At 43.2% G+C, this 20,005-nt stretch overlaps 1 protein-coding gene across 1 annotated transcript in view; it reads left to right on the forward strand.

The window, feature by feature from the left end:
* Nucleotides 1–2,476: 2,476 nt before the first annotated feature.
* Nucleotides 2,477–20,005, forward strand: part of LOC128688685 (chondroitin sulfate N-acetylgalactosaminyltransferase 2) — a gene marked incomplete at its 3' end in the record, with an annotated part of 77,897 nt that continues 60,368 nt past the window's right edge. The window contains 1 exon segment of the mRNA XM_070084577.1: nucleotides 2,477–3,007.

Genomic DNA, 20,005 nt, shown 5'->3' on the forward strand with positions numbered 1-20,005 from the left:
ACTACTACTACAATACATAAAATACAGTAGATTATTAGAAAAGAAATTTGTATTACCACTTATTTAATTACTGGATCACAATTTTTATTTGTAACACCCTAACGCTACCCTATTAGCTAGCACTTACGATGGCCAAAGCAAAACTGCTATACATTATGGGTATGCGTCACTTAGCTAAAGTGTGCTGCTGGGAAGGATTGTATTATTGTTATAATCATGGAGGAGCGCTAAACCCGTAGGATTATACAGCGCATGGGGATGATAGAAGGTATTCAGGCTCAATTCAGGGAACCGGAGCATAGATCCAGTTCCCTAGATCAAGAGCCCCTCACCAGCGTCAAGGAACCTCCCTTGAGCGGGGGTGGGGAAAGGATCAGAGTCCCCTGTTTTTCCGTCTTTGTAGCCGAATTATAAGGATTTTCCACATTTTTTATCCCATTTCTTCAATAGGAACATGTCAGAAATTTCTAAATTAAGGATTGAGTTCGATATACACCAACTGAACTTCGATGATGCATGATTAAGTAAGTAAGTTTATTCAGGCATACACAAATACAGTTACATAGATTATCATACATAGCAGCATATGTATAGAGAACCTGGGATAACCCAAAAAGTCAGACACTGACTTATTTCCATTGTGGTCCTTTACTTAGCACAATTAACAGACCAGTGTTCACACATTCAGTTTCACTATGGCGTCCTCCCCCCTCACTTGAAATTTCTCGAAGGGTCAAATCAGCATCACATTTTAATACACAGTTATTATATTATTCAAATTTACACATGCTGAATTTAGGAACATTCAAAATTTTCCAAAACATACACACACAGGCCCAAGAACTGGGATTAACCCTCGCAAACTCAACTAGATATATACAGGCAAACCTGAGAATACCGTTCCGATACCTTAGTAAGGAATCTTTCAAGACACTGTACACCGTGCACGTCAGGCCCATACTGGAGTATGCAGCACCTGTTTGGAACCCACACTTGATCAAGCACGTCAAGAAATTAGAGAAAGTGCAAAGGTTTGCGACAAGACTAGTTCCGGAGCTAAGGGGAATGTACTACGAAGAAAGGCTAAGAGAAATCGGCCTGACGACACTGGAGGACAGGAGGGTTAAGGGAGACATGATAATAACATACAAAATACTGCGTGGAATAGACAAGGTGGACAAGAGACATGATGTTCCAGAGAGGGGACAAAGAAACAAGGGGTCACAATTGGAAGTTGAAGATTCAGATGAGTCAAAGGGATGTTAGGAAGTATTTCTTCAGTCATAGAGTAGTCAGGAAGTGGAATAGTCTAGCAAGTGATGTAGTGGAGGCAGGAACCATACATAGTAACTTTAAGAGGAGGTATGATAAAGCTCATGGAGCAGGGAGAGGACCTAGTAGCGCTCAGTGAAGAGGCGGGGCCAGGAGCTGAGTCTCGACCCCTGCAACCACGATTAGGTGAGTACAGGCGTCTGAGTCACCGACAGTCTCTCCACGATGCCCAGATATAAATCACTGAGCGTACTTGTTAATGTGAGAAACATACACACAAGTGGGATGGCTCAACACTTAACTACTGTGATTCAATTTAAATTCAATTCAAAGTTTATTCTCTATAAGGATTACAATGCTGAGTTTACAGAAATTTGGTTATTGTTTGGTTTACATGTAGTAAAATTGTGATTACAGAGTGTACCACTAGAACGCTTGGCATGGCTAGGCATTTCGGGCATACTTAGTTTTATGCTTAATCGTAAAATATTACAAATTATGAGGTAAGTTGGTATTATGGCTAAGTGACTAAATACTAGTTTGTGAGTTTAGCAATGTGAATGCTTTTGTTTTGGCACAGTATATAGTTTCAGTATTGGAGTATCACAGGATTCATTATTTTAAGACTGAGATTAATATTTCTGTTTATGGTCAAATGAGTGAGCGAGTGTAAGTGTGAACCACCAGGTGGTATTCGTGTAGTTATGCCTAATTAATGTTTATTCTTGTGCTCTTGTTTCTTATCCCTTCAAGGGAGGTTCCTTGACGCTGGTGAGGGGCTCTTGATCTAGAGAATTGGATCTGTGCTCCAGTTCCCTAAATTGAGCCTGAATACCTTTCATCCCCCCACATGCGCTGTATAATCCTACGGGTTTAGCGGTCCCGCATGGTTAAATTAATAATAATCTTTTTTCTTACACATCATTACAGCTCTTATTATATTTTTATTATGTTCTCTTTCGTTTTACGCACGCCAACACTATAGTCCTTTTTTGAAATTTCGATTTTCCTACTTCTCTACCAATTCTCTTTTTATTTCATTCTATATTTGTTGCTCATATTTGTACTTCCCCTTCCGTTAACAATATCCTATTCTCTTGTTTGTCTACATCCGTCTCTCTTCTTACACCTCTTGTTAGTCATAATTTCTTCCACCTGTCTCGTTTTAATAATTTTTTTGCTCCTTTTCCCGCCATCCTTCTAGCATCTTTCCTTTCATTTGTTACCAACATTCCGATTCTGCTTATCCTCTCTTCCCCCTCCCCCTCCTTGACGTTCTCAAGCAGATGTTTCCTCTGATCGCACGTGGGGGACGCTGGGAGGGGCGGCGGCCCACAGCGCAAGACCAGCACCAGCAGCAGCAGCAGCAGGAGGGAGGACCCAGTATCCACCCTCCCTGTTGGACTGCCTCCATCAGTCCTCCTGGTGAGTGTATAGTGTTCAGACGTGTGACGTCTCACCTCCCACTCCGCCATGCGTCTTGCCAGCATGCTGCCTTTCTTCTCGCCTTCCCTCTCCTGAATTCCACAAGCTAGATGTCTGTGTGGCCATGAAGGCCGCCCAGGCCTGATTGTGGAAGGTATTGATCCTGTTGGCGTCCTAGAGGCGACTGGGGGAGAGAGAGCAGCTGAGAGAGTTTCAAAAGAGTGAGAGGGAGACGGTAAATGTGTGGATGCTGTTCCTGTGTCACCGCCGCCGGTCCACTGTATCATTACCATACAAACGTGTTATTAAGGTTGGTATCCAGGGAGGTTTAGTGCGTCTTGAGGGAGTGTGTGGAACATTTGACGATGGAGTGTGTGTGTTCATTTGCCCAAAAGTGTGTTGTATTTTCTTCAGTGGTAGTGTGAGCTTCAAAACACCCACTACCCGTGTGTTTGGTCACGGGACTCCAAGACAAACTGAGGTGCTGTTGATATATAGGCGTATCCAGGTGTGGAGGTCGACGAGGTGGCTCTCGTACGCTGAGGGAGGTCGACCATTGCCTACAAATTTCCGAGGACGGGAGTTGACGCTTCAACAAAATTCATACATACATATTAATTTGTAGCAAGGGAAGCGCATACCCCAGTTAGATTAAATTTGAAATTTAATAGTTTTTTTATGGAAACTTTTGTTCATATCATGTGCAACAGTGAATTATCCAGAGTTCAGAACATAAAAAGGAACAATTCATTAAGCCTACTGGCCCATGCAAGTAATAACCGTTTCCACTATTCATCTGTATAAGTTAATTTTAAAACCAGCTGAAGTCATCAGTATTGTGTAATGCAAATAAGTTTCACAACTAAAGGTTCATTTCTATATAGCCTTAAGATCCCTGTTATACCCAATAATTAAATTGGCGTTTCTCAGGCAGCATACCAGATCCTCTCCTATTATTAAGTTATTCACACCGCAGCATACTAGGCACTTTCTTCTTTTCCATATATTCCAACCAATGATTTTCCCGCTGGCACAAAACACTTGATTGTATTGCGTCCAATCTAGTACAACCCCAATACCTTTAATAATTTAGTTAATGAAAAGAGAGAAAAAATCACAAACTAACATTCATATTAAACCCGTCCCCAGTATGGGTGGAAACGTTGTACGTGATTCCTTACATCAACTGACCCTGTTCACCTAGCAGTAAGTAGGTACCTGGCTGTGTTAGTCGACTGTTGTGGGTGGCAGCCTGGGGGATGGTAGTATACCTTAGATAGGGCTAAGCTATGAATATGAGCTGAAGTAGGATAATATTTCTTAGACTGGAAATTGATTTGTGAAAAAAAAAACATTGCAATAACTCACAATACAAAAATATGAAAAACATTTTCGATTTAGTTGGAGATCCACTTCATCCCAATGCCTGTAGGTGGAGGAGCAGTGCGTGAGTGTGTGCGTGCGTGCGCGCGTTTGTGTGTATTTGTACTCTCTTGTTTGTGGTTGCAGGGGTCGATTCACAATTCCTGTTCCCGCCTCTTCGCTGATCGCTACTAGGTCCTCTCTCCCTGCTTTAAGAGTAGGGAGAGAAAGGACCTAGCATCGCACCTCTTTTTTAAAGCTATGTATGGATCCTGTGTGTGTGTGGACGAAGCATGAAGAGCATACATGTACCAAAAGCATTGCACTCGTCATTTACAATACTTCCTATCAGACATAAATAAACATCTCAGTCACTCAGTTACTTTATTCCTCCAGAGATGAAACTTTGTTTACCTTCACAGTGTCCTCGACGCTCATTTATGCTCGGTGCTAAACCTGGAAAATCCATCTCTTTCCCCTACATGATAAAATCCATCTCTCTCTCCTACCCTCAACATGATCAAATCCATTTCCATCCTCAAACAAAGTATCGTCTGCCTCCGCAAATTTGAACAAGCAAAATTCTTCTCTTATTCTTTTCCTCCTCCTTTCACTACTTTCTATATCTTTCTCATACTCCTACTTTAATCCCTATTTTAGCGATTGAGGTATTCTTGATCGTTGGTTAGACAAGGTCATGTGCAGCCTCAGTGACGCCCTCGTGTAGTCGATAGCCTTTAAATTACGCCCATTGCCTGAAGAATAGGTGTGAAAAATATCTCATTTTTTGGTAAGAGTGATATTTCTATTTTTATTCTACTTCCTTATATGATCATTAATACTTCAGTTGACCATATTATGTGGAATTATTAATAACTGGTTCGAGCATCTTCATTGTCATTCAGAATTCATTTTCTTTTACTACATGTTGCTAATGGCAGCTGCTAATCTAGCCTTTGTTTCAGATTTAGCACAATATGAGGTATGTTTGAGCCTTGTAAATGGTTCTCATATCAGTGGCGTTTCCACGTCCATCTTATTTTATCGAGAGGGAAGGAGGGGCACTCATGATCATTATTGCTAAATTCTTCATAAAACATACAAGCATCCTGCCGGGAGAAGACAAAGTTGTGTACCCTAGAACTTTGGACTATGTAAATAGTTTATGTTTCGTGGATGAACGTCTTTTCCACCTATAATAAGAAGTGTATAATGCTCAGTGCATTTGAAGAGAGTGACAATATAGTGCGCTAACTTTGAGGAAGGAATGCTACGAAGCTCTGCTTCCAGAGAGCGACATCTACACTTCACATTACGTAATGTGTATTTCAAGTCACTCTACAACAAAGATACAATAAACGGAAAGCCTATGGTATGCACAGCATCCCTTGTTACACCTGAATGACTACTGATTTCATGCTAATAAATGACATAGACGGTGACGGAGCATAGAATCAATCTTGTATAGTTTATATGGATATTTAAGTAGCAGAAAGTCTGCTCCATTTTTCATAGATACAAAGTTAAATTAAATGCAACTTGGCACTTCTAAAGGAGGTACTCAGGCCCACAGTGTTTAAAAGTCAATAATTGATAGTCCCAGGAACATCACACTTAGTTTCCTTAGATAGTCTTCTACATACCAAAACGTATTACATAATGCAAATTAAGTCATAAACAGACAGCCTGTGATAATCTTGCCCTCTCTGTAACGAAGAGAAAAGTACTGAACAGATAAAATGATAAGCATAAAGGTGGACCTACATAAACAAGGCTAACAAAAATATACCATTTCTTATGATAAGATTGAAAGTTTCTGCGTAGAGACCAAGAAGCAAGATGATGTTACCAAGAACCAAGATGATGTTACCAAGAACCAAGATGATGTTACCAAGAACCAAGATGATGTTACCAAGAACCAAGATGATGTTACCAAGAACCAAGATGATGTTACCAAGAACCAAGATGATGTTACCAAGAACCAAGATGATGTTACCAAGAACCAAGATGATGTTACCAAGAAGCAAGTGCATCGAATTTAAATAATAACCACACACTATGTGTGCGGTTATTATTTGAATCAGTGGGCCAGCGATTTCATTTGGTCAATTGACTTTATTTATTGATGGCTTTATGTTGCACGAACATGTTCCTGACAGTGGTTATCCTAGGAATTAATTGATCTTAGATGAAGTGATGTTGCCTGCTGCCCGTCTTGTGTAGAAGCTCAATTCTCTCTCTCTCTGACGATAGATAAGTTTGTCAACAAAATTTACATGATTCAGTAATTCAAAATTAGTGTTTCTCGTAACTTCCCAGAGCGTGCAGAGCCCTCCATCCTTCTTCACTTTACGTGCATGAGTATACAATTTTCAGTCACAGGGCTCGAGCAACTGTCCAGACATTTTGGGTCAATCACCTCGTTTTTATTCAATAGCCATCGTGTGTGTGAAACCACTAAGGGTCACACAGCGCCTACGAAATGGGACGTAATTAGGTTTGATACAAGGAAGAGGAGGGTAGCTCAGATTTCTTAGATCAAGAGCCCTTCAGCATCAAGGCACCCGTTTTGACATCCGTCAAGATCCGGAGAGCGCTTCAAGCAGTCAGGAAATAAACCAGTACTCTTTTTATGACATCGGTTCTTAAACAGCATATCTGACCAAGACAGAACTCGCAGCAATGGATTCAAGTTGGAGAACCTTAGATTCAGAAATGATTTGTGAAAGCACTGGTTTGGTAACATAGTTGTGGATGAGTGGAATAAACTTCCAGGTAGCGTCATTGAGGCAAGAACTTTGGGTAACCAAAATTATAGGTTGAACGGGTACACAAGTGGGTGTGGTTGGGTGAGTGGGCGTGATTAGGCTTTGCCTAGCATGGGCCAGTAGGCCTGTTGTATTTTTTCGTTCTTGTGTTCTTGTCTCTCTTCTAAAATAGCTATACTGTTCTCCCCTCTTCCATGGAAATAGGAGCAGACTACAGGAATCTCTGGCCTCCTGTCAACCCGAGTAACGCTGGGTAACCTACACGGGGTTGCCATTATTTAATATGTCAGTACGTTTATCGTAAGACAGCGATTGAATGGGGGGGTCAGCTGCCTCGGTGGGAGACCGCCGGTGTTAAAATAATAATACTAATAAATAATCTGCATTTTCAGAATGTATTTTTTACTTATTGTTCAGTACTGCTTTTTATATGCTCATAAAAAGACGTGATTATTTTCACTAGCATTTGAAGGCAGTACGATGCACTCCTCAGTGTTGTGTGTCAGCCAGCTGGGGTAGACCAACAGGTGCTCTACCACTGACAGGGTCATGTTGTGTGTCAGCCAGCTGGGGTAGACCAACAGGTGCTCTACCACTGACAGGGTCATGTTGTGTGTCAGCCAGCTGGGGTAGACCAACAGGTGCTCTGCCACTGACAGGGTCATGTTGTGTGTCAGCCAGCTGGGGTAGACCAACAGGTGCTCTACCACTGACAGGGTCATGTTGTGTGTCAGCCAGCTGGGGTAGACCAACAGGTGCTCTGCCACTGACAGGGTCATGTTGTGTGTTAGCCAGCTGGGGTAGACCAACAGGTGCTCTGCCACTGACAGGGTCATGCTGTGTGTCAGCCAGCTGGGGTAGACCAACAGGTGCTCTACCACTGACAGGGTCATGTTGTGTGTCAGCCAGCTGGGGTAGACCAACAGGTGCTCTACCACTGACAGGGTCATGTTGTGTGTCAGCCAGCTGGGGTAGACCAACAGGTGCTCTACCACTGACAGGGTCATGTTGTGTGTCAGCCAGCTGGGGTAGACCAACAGGTGCTCTGCCACTGACAGGGGTCATCATCTAACTTGAGTCAGGAGACAATTTTCTGTTACCTGACGAACGTCACCTGGCGGTATCTACAAGTAAATATGTAAGTTGAAATCATTCATAAAATACGCAAGGTAATGTACGTAAAATTAGCAAGGTAATGCAAGCTTGGTTAGGAGGGTTACGCAGTCAAGGTAAGGAAGGTTATATACGCAAGACGCCAGCGTTCTTTTATAAAGGTGAGCGTAAAAATAAACTTGGCAAACTAGAGGGAAAAACAGCGATATTCACAGCGCTAGTATAAGTGTGGATGAGGGTACGAGGCAGCTAGATACATTCACAGTGCCAATATAATAGTGTGGACGATGGTACGGAGCTGTTAGATATATTCACAGTGCCGGCATAACAGTGTGGATGAGAATACGGGGCAGCTACTATATACGCTCACAGTGCCAATATAACTGTGGATGAGGGTACAGAGCTCATCATTAATCTCAGTATTATTTATCAGAGAATCATTGGTTTCTAGAACCAAGTCCAGAAGAGTATTTCCTTTAGCTAGCTCTTTCACAAATTGTTGTAAAAAAATCCTGGACTGTTTCTAGAAAGTTGCCAGACTAAAATTTCCTGTCAGATTGTTTGTCAATTTGAAAGGAGTCAATTTGACGAACGTTAAAATTTCGCATTTAAGTAACATTTTCGTCCTAGACACCTTAGCAATTTCGTCCCATAGAAGTTTACCGTAGTTACTAGCAAAATTTGAAGGTCTGTAGATCACACCTAAAAATCAAAGAAACTATTGGGATGTAGATTCCATGTTTTTTCCTCCTGCCTTTATACATAATTTCTGGTGACTACAGTTTAAAATTTCCCCTAACATACATAGCAACCCCGCCCCCCTTTCCTGTTGATTCTATGTAGAATAATTTATACCCCCTGCATGTGGCATTCAGCAGGCATGTCCCTATTTTTCAGACTGAACCAAGTCTCAGTTATTGCAGTAGTATTTATATTTTCCACGGATGAAATTAGCCTTAGCTCAATTATTTTATTTCCTATGATATGACAATTTGTATAGAAGATGCTAATGGAATTATTTCATTAATTGCTTTTCCACTGCCATTCATTTTTTGTATACGCATTTTTTGGTTTATATCACTAACTGATTTATAAACTGTCATGTTTTCCGGACGCTTTCCTGAGATACCTCTGTAAATTTTGCTCCTTCCGTCTCTAGTACACACACACACCTTTATTACATACCTGACAGGGAGGCAACAACGAGTCATGGTACGTGATGAGGTATCACTGGGCAACTGTGACGAGCGGGGTCCCACAGGGGTCGGTCCTAGGAAGGGTTAGACTCAGAAGTGTCCCTGTTCGCAGATGATGTGAAGTTAATGAGGAGAATTAAATCAGATGAGGATCAGGCAGGACTTCAAAGAGACCTGGACAGACTGGACACCTGGTCCAGCAACTGGCTTCTCGAATTCAACCCTGCCAAATGTAAAGTCATGAAGATTGGGAAGAGCACAGAAGACCGCAGACAGAGTATAGGCTAGGTGGACAAAGACTACAAACCTCGCTCAGGGAGAAAGACCTTGGGGTGAGTATAACACCGAGCATGTCACCGGAAGCACACATCAACCAAATAACTGCTGCAGCATACGGGCGTCTGGCAAACCTGAGAATAGCGTTCCGATACTTTAGTAAGGAATCGTTCAAGACACTGTACACTGTGTATGTTAGGCCCATACTGGAGTATGCAGCACCAGTCTGGAACCAACACCTGATCAAGCACGTCAGGAAGTTAGAGAAAGTACAAAGGTTTACAACAAGGCTAGTTCCAGAGCTCAAGGGAATGTCCTATGAAGAAAGATTAAGGGAAATCGGACTGACGACACTGGAGGACAGAAGGGTCAGGGGAGACATGATAACGACATACAAGATACTGCGGGGAATAGACAAGGTGGACAGAGATAGGATGTTCCAGAGAGGGGACACTGAAACAAGAGGTCACACTTGGAAACTGAAGACTCAGACGAGTCAAAGGGATGTTAGGAAGTATTTCTTCAGTCATAGAGTCGTCAGGAAGTGGAATAGCCTAGCAAGTGAAGTAGTGGAGGCAGGAACCATACATAGTTTTAAGAAGAGGTATGACAAAGCTCAGGAAGCAGAGAGGGAGAGGACCTAGTAGCGATCAGTGAAGAGGCGGGACCAGGAGCTGAGTCTCGACCCCTGCAACCACAATTAGGTGAGTACAATTAGGTGAGTACACACACACGCGCACACACATACACGCACACACACACACACACACACACACACACACACACACACACACACACACACACACACACACACACACACACACACACACACACACACACACACACACACACACACACACACACACACACACACACACGACAGAACACAAGAAGAAAGGCGGAAACTGAGAGAGATGGTACAAAGGCGAAAGGAGGAAAGAGAGGGGATGGAGAAGACAGACAGGAGATCCCAGACACAGGAAGATCAAATACAGCCTCCCTCACAACTTCCTATAGAAGCCTCCCAACCAGGTCAACCCCAGTGCAACCAAACACTCTAAACCAAAACACCCATGCCACATCCAATGCCCCCACCCACTACACTACAAACTCCACCCACACAGCAACCACCCATAGTTCCTTATCAGGTCTCCCACTTCCCCAACCCCAATACACCTCCCAGACCACAGTCTTAGAAAAGAATTTGAAGGTGTGGTATAAAAATGCAGATGGAATAACAAATAAGTATGAGGAGTGGCACGAAAGAATCAAGGAGACATCCCCAGACATAACAGCACTCACAGAAACAAAACTCACCAGAATAATAACAGATTCAATCTTTCCATCCGGATATCAAATCCTCAGGAAAGACAGAGGGAGGAGAGGGGGAGGAGGAGTTGCACTGCTCATTAAAAACCAGTGGGGTTTTGAGAAAATGGAAGGAATGGATGGTACGGGCGAAAGGGACTACTTAGTAGGAACAATCCAGTCTGAGGGACATAAGGTGATAATTGCAGTAATGTACAACCCACCACAGAACTGCAGGAGGCTAAGAGAAGAATACGATGAGAGCAACAGAGCAATGGTCGACACACTAGCCGAGGTGGCCAGGAGAGCACACATGGGGGGAGCAAAGTTACTAGTTATGGGTGATTTCAATCACAAGGAGATTGACTGGGAAAATCTGGAGCCCCATGGGGGTCCCGAAACATGGAGAGCCAAGATGATGGATGTGGTACTGGAAAACCCCATGCATCAACATGTTAGAGACACTACCAGAGAGAGAGGAGAGGATGAACCAGCTAGACTGGACCTTGTATTCACCTTGAGTTGTTCGGACATCGAGGATATCATGTATGAAAGGCCCCTGGGAGCTAGTGATCATGTGGTTCTGTGCCTCGACTACATAGTTGAGCTCCAAGTGGAGAGAGTAGCAGGAATAGGGTGGGAAAAACAAAACTACAAAAGGGGGAACTACCCAGGCATGAGGAACTTCCTTCAAAACATTCAGTGGGAGAGCGAACTGACAGGAAAACCTGTACAAGAAATGATGGACTATGTGGCAACAAAATGCAAGGAGGCAGAGGAGAGGTTTGTTCCCAAGGGAAACAGAAATAATGGGAAGAACAGAACGAGTCCTTGGTTCACCCAAAGGTGTAGGGAGGCAAAAACTAGGTGTACTAGAGAATGGAAAAGGTACAGAAGACAAAGAACTCAGGAAAATAAAGAGATTAGCCGAAGAGCCAGAAACGAATATGCACAGATAAGAAGGGAGGCTCAGCGACAATATGAAAATGACATAGCATCAAAAGTCAAGACTGACCCGAAGCCACATCAGGAGGAAAACAACAGTCAAGGACCAGGTAATCAGACTGAGGAAGGGTGATGGGGAATTCACAAGAAACGACCGGGAGGTATGTCAGGAGCTCAACACGAGATTTAAAGAAGTATTTACAGTGGAAACCAGTAGGACTCCAGGAAATCAGAACAGGGGGGCACACCAGCAAGTGCTGGATGAGGTACATATAACCAAGGAGGAGGTGAAGAAGCTGCTGTGTGAACTTGACACCTCAAAGGCGGTGGGACCAGACAACATCTCTCCGTGGGTCCTTAAAGAGGGAGCAGAGATATTGTGTGTACCATTAACAAAGATCTTCAACACATCATTTGAAACTGGGCAACTCCCCGAGGTATGGAAGATGGCAAATGTAGTCCCAATTTTTAAAAAGGGAGACAGACATGAGGCACTAAACTACAGACCTGTATCACTAACGTGAATAGTATGCAAGGTCATGGAGAAGATCATCAGGAGGAGAGTGGTAGAGCACCTGGAAAGAAACAAGTGTATAACTGACAACCAGCACGGTTTCAGGGAAGGAAAATCCTGTGTCACAAACCTACTAGAGCTTTATGATAGGGTGACAGAAGTAAGACAAGAGAGAGAGAGAGAGGGGTGGATCGACTGCATTTTTTTGGACTGCAAGAAGGCCTTCGACACAGTTCCTCACAAGAGGTTACTGCAAAAGCTAGAGGATCAGGCACACATAACATAAGAACATAAGAACATAAGAACGAAGGAACACTGCAGAAGGCCTACTGGCCCATGCGAGGCAGGTCCAAGTCTCCTACCGGCTTAAGCCAATGCACCCAACCTAGTCAGGTCAGGTCACATTGACTTAAGGTGAGTTGAACCTGGTAGCACAAGCTATCAGGTTCAACTCACACCCACCCACATCCACTCATGTATTTATCCAACCTATTTTTAAAGCTACACAACGTTCTGGCCTCTATAACTGTACTCGGGAGTTTGTTCCACTCATCCACAACTCTATTACCAAACCAGTACTTTCCTATATCCTTCCTGAATCTGAATTTTTCCAACTTAAAACCATTGCTGCGAGTCCTGTCTAGGCTAGATATTTTCAGCACACTATTTACATCCCCTTTATTTATTCCTGTCTTCCATTTATACACCTCAATCATATCCCCCCTAATTCTACGTCTTTCTAGAGAGTGCAGATTCAGGGCCCTTAGTCTATCCTCATAGGGAAGGTTTCTGATACATGGGATCAACTTTGTCATCCTCCTTTGTACATTTTCCAGAGAATTTATATCCATCCTGTAATACGGTGACCAAAACTGTGCAGCATAATCTAAATGAGGCCTAACCAAGGATGTATAGAGTTGAAGAACAACCTGAGGACTCCTATTATTTATGCTTCTTGATATGAAGCCAAGGATTCTATTAGCTTTATTGCGAACACTTATGCACTGTTGTCTTGGTTTCAGATTACTGCTAACCAGAACTCCTAAATCTTTTTCGCAATCCGTAATATTAAGATCTACATTATTTAGTTTATATGTGGCATGGTTATTGTCCTGTCCAACATTTAGAACTTTGCATGTGTCTATATTAAACTGCATCTGCCACTTCTCCGACCACTGCATCAGTCTATTCAAATCTTCCTGGAGTGCTCGAATGTCCTCGTCAGAATGAATTCGACGGCCTATTTTGGTGTCATCGGCAAACTTGCCGATGTCGCTCTTTATGCCCTCATCTATGTCGTTTATGTAGATTGTGAACAGCAGGGGGCCCAACACTGACCCCTGTGGAACACCGCTCGTAACGCTTCCCCACTCTGATTTCTCCCCATTTATGCAAACTCTCTGCTGCCTATTTGTCAACCATGCCTCTATCCAGGAAAAAATTTCTCCTCCTATTCCATGTGCTTTAATTTTCCTCAATAGTCTCTGATGTGGGACCCTGTCAAAAGCCTTACTGAAGTCCATATACACAATATCATATTCATTACCATGATCTACCTCCTCAAATACCTTAGTGAAAAAAGTTAATAAATTCGTAAGGCAGGAACGCCCCTTTGTAAAACCATGCTGAGATTCGTTGATTAATTTATGCTTTTCAAGGTGGCTACGAACTGCCTCGGCAATTATTGATTCCATAAATTTTCCCACTATGGAGGTTAGGCTTATTGGTCTATAGTTCGAAGCTAAGGACCTGTCACCTGTTTTGAAAATAACAGGAAAGGCACTGCAATGGATCAGAGAATACCTGACAGGGAGGCAACAACGAGTCATGGTACGTGACGAGGTGTCAGAGTGGGCGCCTGTGACAAGCGGGGTTCCACAGGGGTCAGTCCTAGGACCTGTGCTGTTCTTGGTATATGTGAACGACATAACGGAAAGGATAGACTCAGAAGAGTCCTTGTTTGCAGATGATGTGAAGTTAATGAGAAGAATCAAATGGGATGAGGATCAGGCAGGACTACAAAGAGACCTGGACAGGCTACAAGCCTGGTCCAGTAACTGGCTCCTTGAGTTTAACCCTGCCAAATGCAAAGTCATGAAGATTGGGGAAGGGCAAAGAAGACCGCAGACACAATATAGTTTAGATGGCCAAAGACTGCAAACTTCACTCAAGGAAAAAGATCTGGGGGTGAGTATAACACCGAGCATATCTCCTGAGGCGCACATCAATCAGATAACTGCTGCAGCATACGGGCGCCTGGCAAACCTACTGATTGCGTTCCGATACCTCAGCAAGGATTCGTTCAAGACTCTGTATACCATTTACGTCAGGCCCATACTGGAGTATGCAGCACCAGTTTGGAATCCACACCTAGTCAAGCACGTCAAGAAATTAGAGAAGGTGCAAAGGTTTGCAACAAGATTAGTCCCAGAGCTACGGGGATTGTCCTACGAAGAGAGGTTGAGGGAAATCGGCCTGACGACACTGGAGGGTCAGGGGGGACATGATAACGACATATAAAATACTGCGCGGAATAGACAAGGTGGACAAAGACGGGATGTTCCAGAGATGGGACACAGACACAAGAGGTCACAATAGGAAGTTGAAGACTCAGATGAATCAAAGGGATGTTAGAAAGTATTTCTTCAGTCATAGAGTGGTCAGGCCGTGGAATGGCCTAGAAAGTGAAGTAGTGGAGGCGGGAACCATACATAGTTTTAAGGCGAGGTATGATAAAGCTCATGGGGCAGGAAGAGAGAGGACCTAGTAGCAATCAGTGAAGAGGCGGGGCCAGGAGCTATGACTCGACCCCTGCAACCACAAATAGGTGAGTACACACACACACACACACACACACACACACACACACACACACACACACACACACACACACACACACACACACACACACACACACGCACACACACAAACAAACACACACACACACGCACACGGAGTAATGTTAGGCTTGCCGACACCAACAATGCTCTATACTGTCATGTCAGGGATCATAGCCATCCTATTGACTGGTCTTCTGCTAAAACTGTCTACCCTACTTCCAACTTTCACAGTCGCCGTCTGGTTGAATCCTCCCTTATACAAAACATTCATTGTATGAATCTTAGTCCTGACTTTGTCTCTCTAGACGCCTTCCTTTCCTATTACATGGTAAAATGCTCCAAACTTCAGAAGACCCATGACTGAAGTTGATTCTTTTTTCCTCTTCTTCCTCTTCCCCTTTCCTCTTTCCTCTTTCTCCTTTGGGTTTTCTTTCTTCTACACACACACACACATGTATGTATATAAAACAGGCCTTGTGTCTAATCGATATGTGTCTAAGACAAAATGGTAACTAACACATACATACACACACACACACACACACACACACACACACACACACACACACACACACACACACACACACACACACACACACACACACACACACACACACCGCGTGCTCGAGTCACGCCTTCCGTGCTTCGCGAATAAAAGTGTTTTTGAGGGCTACCCAAGTGTACTGCAAGGGTTGTTAAGTGTGTCAGGGTAGTGATCAATCCTTGGAACGATTTACAATCTGCCTGAGCCACATAAGTGTGGGGAGAGCCATAATTTTATAAATGATCTAGAAAGTGATACTTGGTGGCGCATTCAGAGTGGGCAGTAGTGTACTCAGGCGATGTTGCCACGTGTCACCCAAGAAAGATAATAAAGTGAAACAAATGTGTGACCAGTGAAAGAAATACAGCGAATAGGGTACATTATATAACGAGAAGAAACGGAGGTGGATCTACGCCAGGACGTCACATCGAGCTGGACAATCTACAGGCTGCTACAACTGCATTGCAAGTTCTGTATTCACCTATGGGTGGTTGTTTGGGTGTGGGTTTTGGGTTCCAATTAACCACCAAGCTGATTGTGAACGGTCCAACTCTCCTAGTACGATAAAGAATAGGCAATCAAGTACTCAATAAGGAGACAGGTTTCTATAAGCCTAGGTGGTTGTAAAAGTCACAGGAGGGTGTGGGTCAGGTCACAGGAGGGTGTGGGTCAGGTCACAGGAGGGTGTGGTCAGGTAAGGGACCACTGAGACTCCACATAACACTCCAATGCATAATTCCACCTACTTTTCAGACAATAAGCCCACAAATAGTTCCACACACACACACTCTCCCACATATACAGACTCGCACATACACTCCCCCCGCCCCCTCCCCCTCCCCCTCGAATCTCTCACTCCTTTCCCTGATCCCCCCCTCTCTCTTTCACCCTCCTTCTCCCCACCTCTCCCTCTCCCATTCTTCCGCCCTTGCTTCTCCCTCCTCCTCACTTCCCCTCAATCCCCCTCCCCACCCCTCTCCCATATAGCCACTGTCTACAGTTCCTCCTCTACCTCCCCCCCACACTCGGACAAACACACCACAAACCTAACACAGAATTACGTAAGTTTTCCATTCTGAGGCAATAAGAATAAAATAGGTTGCCAGAGAGCAGGAAGGAAAACCAAGGGACAGGAGGATGAATCTGCAAAGGAAGATTGGACAGCAGAGCTCATGAAAAGGGAACATGAATGGGGAAAGAAACTAGAACTTAGCATGGGAATGGAAGAGAGGATAGATATGGAAAGCAAGAGGTGGGAGATGCAAGTCATAGCAGCAGAGGCTAGGATACAGCGATTAGAAGAGGAACTGAAAAATCTGAAACAGCCGAAAGAACTAAAAAGCAATTTGGGAATGACATCAGAGACTGCTACCTCAGTCACAATCAAGGGGACTGTAGGGGACGAAGGAGCAAAACTGCATGTAGATGTCCTGTCAGAGGGGACTGTAGTAAATGAAAGAGCTAAGCTATATGTGGAGGTCCTAACAGACCACAGCAGAGCCCAGGGAAAGTCGTATACGTCAGGCCCATACTGGAGTATGCAGCACCAGTTTGAAATCCACACCTAGTCAAGCATGTCAAGAAATTAGAGAAAGTGCAAAGGCTTGCAATAAGGCAAATTCCAGAGCTAAGGGGAATGTCCTACAAAGAAAGGTTAAGGGAAATCGGCTTGACGACACTGGAGGACAGGAGAGTTAGGGAAGACATGATAACTACATACAAAATACTGCGAGGAATTGACAAGGTGGACAGAGACAGGATGTTCCAAAGATGGGACACAGAAACGGGGGTCACAATTGGAAGATGAAGACTCTGATGAGTCAAAGAGATGTTAGGAAATATTTCTTTAGTCATAGTTGTTAGGAAGTGGAATAATCTGGCAAGTGACGTAGTGGAGGCAGGAACCATACATAGTTTTAAGACGAGGTTTGATAAAGCTCATGGAGCAGGGAGAGAGGACCTAGTAGCGATTAGTGAAGAGGCGGGGCCAGGAGCTATGTCTCGATTCCTGCAACCATAAATAGGTGAGCATACACACAAACACACACCCATGCTTCTGTCTTCTTTATAACTCGACTGAACCAGGCAATGCTCTAGTCTAACCTCTCCATCAGAGAGATGTTCCCCATCACTTCCATACATATTATGTTTCCCATTCAATTTATCCCAGATATTAATTAATGAAAATCAAAGTTATTTACAGTACTTGTCTGGTCTAGAAATTTACACCAATTACCCAAGACATCCATTCATTGCCCACTAATATTCTAAGCAGAACATAAGAACATAAGAAAGGAGGAACACTGCAGGAGGCCTGTTGGCCCATACTAGGCAGGTCCTTTACAATTCATCCCACTAACAAAACATTTGCCCAACCCAATTTTCAATGCCACCCAAGAAATAAGCTCTGATGTGAAAGTCCCACTCAAATCCAACCCCTTCCACTCATGTACTTATCCAACCTAAATTTGAAACTACCCAAAGTCCCAGCCTCAATAACCCAACTAGGTAGACTGTTCCACTCATCAACTACCCTATTTCCAAACCAATACTTTCCTATGTCCTTTCTAAATCTAAACTTATCTAATTTAAATCCATTACTGCGGGTTCTCTCTTGGAGAGACATCCTCAAGACCTTATTAATATCCCCTTTATTAATACCTATCTTCCACTTATACACTTCGATCAGGTCTCCCCTCATTCTTCGTCTAACAAGTGAATGTAACTTAAGAGTCTTCAATCTTTCTTCATAAGGAAGATTTCTAATGCTATGTATTATTTTAGTCATCCTACGCTGAATGTTTTCTAACGAATTTATGTCCATTCTGTAATATGGAGACCAGAACTGAGCTGCATAATCTAGGTGAGGCCTTACTAATGATGTATAAAGCTGCAGTATGACCTCTGGACTTCTGTTGCTTACACTTCTTGATATGAGGAAATGGTATGGTGATACCGACAAGATGTGGAAAAAGACACTTATGTACAGTTCAGGACATTTATTAAAGGAAACGTTTCGCCACGAGTGGCTTCTTCAGTCCTAATACAGAGAAAACTAAGAAAACACACATATATATAGTGGCGGGAGTCAGGTGAGGTGATGCGTGGGTAGAGGTGGTAGTAGTAGTAGTAGTAGTAGTAGTAGTAGTAGTAGTAGTAGTAGTAGTAGTAATGGAACTAAGGAGGTGAGGCAAGAGAGGGACCTGCTGGCATCAAGTAACACCAGTTCCCAGGATGGGTAATATCCTCTTGCTTAGTAATTTTGAAACACTGTAACTACCGGATTTTTGCTTTATAGTGTTACTGACAGAAATTAGTGCAGCTTCAATGCATTTTCTCCGTCTTAAGTCGTCTTCTTTAATAACTAGTTTAGCTTCATTGAATTTCATGAGGTGTCCAACATCGTCTCTATGTTGAACACATGCGTTTTTGCGGTCATCATTTCTGCAAGCATTTTTGTGTTCTGCTATCCTAATGTCCAGAGTTCTGGCTGTTTCCCCTACATATACTTTGTCACACCCCCCACATGGTATAGTGTAGATTCCTGCACTTGTGCCAGAATCATGCTTGGGTTTTTGTATCAGGTTCCTAATAGTAGTTGAAGAGCTGGTAGATATTTTAGCCAGTTTTCTGTCAAACATTTTTGAAACATTAGTGGCAACGTTGCTGACCGGTAAAACGATGTAGCTTGGAGGCTTTTCTTCAATTTGATAGGTGTTGGTCTTACAGAAAACTGGCTAAAATATCTACCAGCTCTTCAACTACTATTAGGAACCTGATACAAAAACCCAAGCATGATTCTGGCACAAGTGCAGGAATCTACACTATACCATGTGGGGGGTGTGACAAAGTATATGTAGGGGAAACAGCCAGAACTCTGGACATTAGGATAGCAGAACACAAAAATGCTTGCAGAAATGATGACCGCAAAAACGCATGTGTTCAACATAGAGACGATGTTGGACACCTCATGAAATTCAATGAAGCTAAACTAGTTATTAAAGAAGACGACTTAAGACGGAGAAAATGCATTGAAGCTGCACTAATTTCTGTCAGTAACACTATAAAGCAAAAATCCGGTAGTTACAGTGTTTCAAAATTACTAAGCAAGAGGATATTACCCATCCTGGGAACTGGTGTTACTTGATGCCAGCAGGTCCCTCTCTTGCCTCACCTCCTTAGTTCCATTACTACTACTACTACTACTACTACTACTACTACTACTACTACTACTACTACTACTACTACTACCACCTCTACCCACGCATCACCTCACCTGACTCCCGCCACTATATATATGTGTGTTTTCTTAGTTTTCTCTGTATTAGGACTGAAGAAGCCACTCGTGGCGAAACGTTTCCTTTAATAAATGTCCTGAACTGTACATAAGTGTCTTTTTCCACACTTCTTGATATGTTGAAGATTGAGACACTTATGCAGCA

Source organism: Cherax quadricarinatus, chromosome 13, assembly GCF_038502225.1.
Source record: "Cherax quadricarinatus isolate ZL_2023a chromosome 13, ASM3850222v1, whole genome shotgun sequence".
Taxonomy (NCBI): domain Eukaryota; kingdom Metazoa; phylum Arthropoda; class Malacostraca; order Decapoda; family Parastacidae; genus Cherax; species Cherax quadricarinatus.